Below are 6,157 nucleotides of genomic sequence, written 5' to 3'. Positions count from 1 at the left end.
CTGTCAGTATGAATAAGTGTAGGATATCGCGGGGTCGTGAATTCAGAAATCGGCTACGATAAAAAGATAAAAGCTTTCAACCACAAAGTTCCATTAATTCATATTAAGGCTGGTTTGCAATTGATTAGAAAGTGAATGACAAACACGTGTGTATTTCAATAAGCTATTCACCATCTCATATGTAACTTGCACCCATGGAATAATTTGTAACTAATCGCTGTATGAACAGATGAACACCTTCTATTACACTTATGTATAGTTACTCTGATGATAACAGAGATGCGTGCGCTCTGATCGGTCGAGGATTGCGTCACATCTCGCCAGAATTTTAAAATGGCTGACTTGTGTTTTGTCTGTGTTACCGAGGAAATGATGAAAACGGTAGAGAAGAATTCAATCCCGAAGAAAGCGAGGATGTTGGCTCCTTATCCTTATACGCGTACTCAAAACAATTAAAACAGAATGGTATCAACATCAAAATGAATATTTACAACATAATTCGAAGGCACCTCAGCAATTATATTAAAAAAATTAATCGCCTCAGTAAATATTGTTCAACAATTCCTCGACTTCGTCTCGGGGATTACTCACCAAAATTCACTCCGCCTTCAGCGAATAATTGTTGAACAATTCAGTCAAATGTAATATATTGGCATTCTATTGATCTCCAGGAAACCTCTTGAATCATATGAAGAAGCCATAAAAGTTCCTTTACGGGAAAATTCCCTAGCTTTAACATCTTTTCTGAACAGACTGGGATTTAGAAACACAACTGACAGTAACTATTCTATATTTCGACCGTTTCCTTTGGGAACATTTTCACATTTCACCATGTTTACCCCTGGACCAAATCCGGAAATTTGAAGAGATTGTCCGCCAGGTATACTCTCCCTGTTAACATGTAATCTACAAAGACTTCGTAAATCTGCTGCTAACGTCGGCAAACATAAAGTCTTAATGCAGTTATCAAAATTTTACTTTAACTCAAGTGTTACGGATTTGCCTTGTTTCTAAAATTGGAGGTATCTGCTGCATTCTTAAAAATAAATTGTAAGCTGCTCAACGCAGTCTGGCAAAAGCCCCTCGCAAATAAGTGTAAAGCGTATTACAGCACTTATTTGGAGAATATGCTAAATGACTACATAGATGTTATCCTTATTATCATTATTAGTATCATCTTAATTATTATTATTATTATTATCATTACTGTCTCCGATGACTCTTGAGCATCCACCATAACTGCTGTTGACTCCAAGCTTAAAGCTTTTCCATTACATGATTTGGTCTTTTTAAAGTAGATTTTACTCTGATAGCCTCGCTTACATAGCTAGAGAATGTAAGAGATGCCCCAATGGTTCTTACGTTGCATACCACAAGAAACCTGGAAAGTCAGTGTTGGATTGCAAGACGTGTTCTTTGGGTAAATACTAAGGAATGTGTACCATTAAATGGTAGGCACGTATTGACCCCTGGCCAAGACAACAGTTTACAATCTCTGGGCCCAACCCTAAGTAGCCTTTTACCGGTTGAAGGCGTTTCTTAGTTCAAGAGGCAGACAGTTTAAAAAGATCGTTGGAAGCAAGCAACTGAATTTTTTGCGGGCTTTATTTTCAGTACATCTCATTAGTGTTTATTACTGCGAAGATCGCTTTCATATTTACGTCTTTATCCGCAGTTCACAAATATCAGATATATGATTTTCATATATTTAAAGTTATTTATTCATCCCTTCCCGGGTTTTTTTGGAACCACCTAGTGACTAGCTCCCAGTTGGCTTCTTAGCTCAGTTGACAGAGCACCGCACCGTTATCACAGAGGTCATAGGTTCACATCCCGTACAGGCCTGAATTTTTTTTTTCAGGTCTTATTTTCGCTACTGTTCAATTAGTGAGGATCGCTCTCGTATTCATATTTATAGCTTACCAGATATAGTATAGCTGAGTATTTTTACGACTTGTGCCATATTTCAACGAGCCCGAAGGAAGACGCAAAATTAAAAAAAAAGAAGCGAGCTAAAATATTCGGCGATGCTACACAACAAAATACTCAATAAGTTGTTCAATATCCCACTGCTATCATTTTAAGATTTCATTTTAAGACGGAAAAAGTAAGCAGGTATGTATAGAAGCGTAGCGTGTGGATCCGAATAGTTAACCAGGTTTTGTATAATACAAAATAACCAGCCGTCAAAATACCGCCTGCTATTTGTGTTACTTGCGCTTTTAGTTTATTTATATACCGAGGTCTTGTAAAAGTTTTCTAAACTACGCTGTGACAGGATTTGATTTCTTTATCAGGAACCGAAACCGACTTTTTCACCGGATATCGAGCTTGTCCATGCTTGAAAGATCATTATCAAACCCATTTATTGGAAGGATGTCACGAGTGTGGCAAAAATGGACTTGTATGTCAAGGAGAGTATGTCTCTTTAAAACCTGGTTATTGGTGGCAATGGCGTAACCACTCTTATAAAAGTCGTTATCAAGAATTTATAGAAAACCTCATTGCAGCCATACCAGCATTGGATGAGAACTCTGTAAAGTACCCGTATCCCCTTCCTACGCCGTACATGTGCCAGGTACCAGACTCCTGCGAGGGTGGCATGGACTCGCCATGCGCGGATGGGTACGAGGGACCAGTTTGCGCCATATGCAGCTTGGATTACTACAAGCAATCCCACATTTGCAAAAAAAGTCCATCAAAATCATGGATTGCGGGACAATTGTCTCTCGTGGCTGTCATTTTATTAGTGACATTTTCCTTGTTGGCATGGAAAAGGAAAGGAAAGCTTGCCACGGAACGTGATCTCGATCTTATGGACAGATTCGTATCCAAATTGAAGATCGTGATTTTACCAAGTCACTCATGGGTTACTGCACGTTTTTTCTTACATCAGGTGGCCAGATTCTTTAGATATTGTTGCAAGGTACTAAGGGATACTTCAACTTAATTTGCTTCAGATAGCACCTATCCGCTGCCTTTTTCCAGGATTAAAAGTGAATGCATTTGGAGACTTGTTATTAATCTTATCATTGAATGCAATCGCCGTAACCACGTCTGGTGTTGTCTATGGTATTCGCAGGAGAATTATCTTTGGAAAAAAACATTTAGAAGACGAACAAAAAAGGGCAAAAACCTCGCATATGAAAGAGATCGTGTACAAAAACCTCTTCTTCATTCTGTATATAACTTACTTGAGTACGTTTTCCAAGACAGCCAGTGTTCTACCGTTTGCTTGCCGTGAAATCTGTAGGGACAAAAATGAAGATCTTTGCAAAACGTACCTCAAGCAGACTACAGTGTTAAATGCCAAGGTCAAACATATAAACATTTGCTGGTTTTGGCATACATCTCCACTGCGTACATCTTCGCCCTACCCACTGCTACATTCATCGCTCTTTGGAGGCATCGTCGAGCAACATCATCTGGCTCAGACGGCAAAGGTGTAGGCGTTGGTAGGGAAATTTTCGAAGGTCTTCGGTTCCTTTCCGACAACTACGAACCGCGTACGTGGTATTGGGAACTGGTTGAAATGTCTCGGAAAATAGTTCTTACGTCTGGCCTTATTCTCGTGGGTCAGGAGAGCAGGTCCTTCATCGGGCTGGCATGGGTAGTGGCTGGTATCCATGGTATTCAGTTCTCTTGGATGAAACCAATACAGGACCCATACGAGAACAGATTAATGACGACCTCCCTTGCTGTTACAGTTTGTCAACTTGGGTATCGGTGCGGTGAGCAGAATCCCAGCAGAGAATATATCTAACGTCTTGGATAAACACATGGACACCATTACAATGAAGATTCTGATATTTGGAGCAAATACTCTCGTGATTGGGCTTCTCGGAAGTAAATAAATATAAGTACCAAAATATTTGGCTTGAAATATTTAAACACTAATATAGTGCACGTGGCATCCTTATGTTGCTCAGTAGAGCAACAAAACAATACGTTAGATTCAAACAAATACATTTTGAATGGGGCTGTTCTGTGATACGGATAATAGTCTTCACTGAGGGAGGTGGGGGGGGGGGGCTGCTCGGATCAAATGTTTTATCATTACCCACTTGACTTGAAAACTCAGGCTGAAAAAGTATTATAACTTGCATTTTATATCATTTAAACTTCAGTTCAATACTTCGTTTATGTACATCAGTACTTAAAAGAGTGGTGCAAAAACCCACGATGGTCTATTTCCTGTTGTTTGGCCTTGCTTCTTCCTCTCAACGATTTGCATGGCGAAAATCGTGGTATGGTTGGTAAGAATATGCTTAAAACACAGCTTCAGACGGGTATGATTGGAAAACCTTCCATCGCTGCCTTTGCAAAAGACAGAGGAGCTATGAGTTTTGCTCTATCTCAAAGAGACCATGAAGTCAATGATGCAAATAAAGGTGAATCACGAAAGCAAAACTTGGAGGTAAAAAAACGCTGCAAGTACCGCGGGTGATAATAATGAGGTGTGACCACGAAACACAAACAGAAGACGTTTTACCACCATTGCCTACTTCTTGCATGTTTTTGGAACCAGAACACCTCTCTGTGAGCACAATAAAATGTTTGATAAACTATAAAATAGGATGTGATATACGTATACTAAATATTGGGCGAAAAGGGGACAAGCCTAATTCGTCTTGAGACTCTCAATAATATTGTCAGCAATGTACATAGGTCACCGATGTATGGTCCCTTAATTCTGCAGAATAGTAAATAATGTATTAATTATATAATATTAATAAATATATATTAATATAATAATAATATTATTAAAATAATAATATAATTAATTATTAATGTATTAATAATTAATACATTAATATAATAATATTAATATAACAATTAAATATAAAAGTAAATAACCTATTCTGTTCTTGTAACTCTCAACACAATTGACGATATTTTGTCGACATGCATTTTCGCCATGGTGATTAATATTTTGAATGCTTTCATTTCCTAATCATCCGGTACACCTCTTAAAATCTCGTTTAACTCTTAATTTTGCTGTAAAGCTGCCTTCAAACGCTCAGATACTGTTTTAATATCTAATATTAAAATAATTATTAATAAATAATTAATAATAGTAATAATTTTAATATCTCCATCCCCTCTTGACTCAGAAGTAAAATCAAATCAATTGAAGGCTATCAGCTCACTCTTTAATAATAAAATTGTCAAATATATATGACGTAAGACGATCCATCCCCGCTTTCAACCCCTTTAACTACCCAACTTTCCATTCGCTAAAGATTTCCACCGATTCATTGCCACAAGATTCGGATAGTGAGGGAATTATTATCTTATACGCACTTCTCCTCCTTTAGATGGACACAACCCTTTGAGAATCAGCTACCTACCGAATGAATCCGAGAGAACCTCATCAGAAAAGTGGAATGAAGAAAAAAAGAATAGTATTTAGGAATGCCGAAGTTTCTGGATTAACCGCTCAATTTCCAAACTGGAGCTTGAGGCGAATAATTTCTGTAGAATAATTTTCAGGTGTTTTCGAATTCTGGTGTACATTTGTTTTGTTGTTAGAATCATTCTGTTAGAATTGCTTTGGTTACTCGTATTGAAAAAGGCAATCAGTTTCCACCAGAATTTAACAGTTTTATTTAATTCAATCACCAAAAACTTCACATCTTTCTTTTAAAAAGTTTTACGCCAAACTTTTGTGCCCTCCAGATTTGAATTTGTGTCTTTTATCACGTTTATTGACAAAACGCGGGTTAGCCAATTTGAAATTTGACATCCCTGCTCCTATCAACTCGCGCTAGGTGATTATAGCGAGATCTGACACAATCAATTGACCAACCAGAGTGCCGCATTTCCAGAATTATCGGAGCAAATTATACGTAATGGTAATATGACTGGAATGGACGACCGCGCAGTGGGAGTTCGATTTGTTATGACGAGTATAATAACAGACCAAATAGGACGACAGAAAATCCTATCACCAACGAATCATAAAAAATTACAATTTCCAAGAAAAGATTACTAGCCAAGTTATGAAAGAAAGGGAAGATTTCCATTAAAATACTGACAGAGGAGGCGTGAATTTTACTGTTTCTATGGTAATCGAAACCAAGGTTGTGATTGGTTAATTTAAACTACAAATTTAAATGTGATTGAGTTATTGAGCTGTTTGATAACAAACTGTCCG

At 37.7% G+C, this 6,157-nt stretch overlaps 1 pseudogene; it reads left to right on the top strand.

The window, feature by feature from the left end:
• The window catches only part of LOC113681559 (uncharacterized), a 13,837-nt pseudogene extending 9,390 nt beyond the window's left edge, over positions 1-4,447 (top strand).
• Positions 4,448-6,157: the final 1,710 nt, after the last annotated feature.

The sequence above is a fragment of the Pocillopora damicornis genome, chromosome 1 (genome assembly GCF_964200805.1).
Source record: "Pocillopora damicornis chromosome 1, jaPocDami1.2, whole genome shotgun sequence".
Lineage (NCBI taxonomy): Eukaryota > Metazoa > Cnidaria > Anthozoa > Scleractinia > Pocilloporidae > Pocillopora > Pocillopora damicornis.
This window is presented reverse-complemented; position numbering and strand designations above follow the sequence as displayed.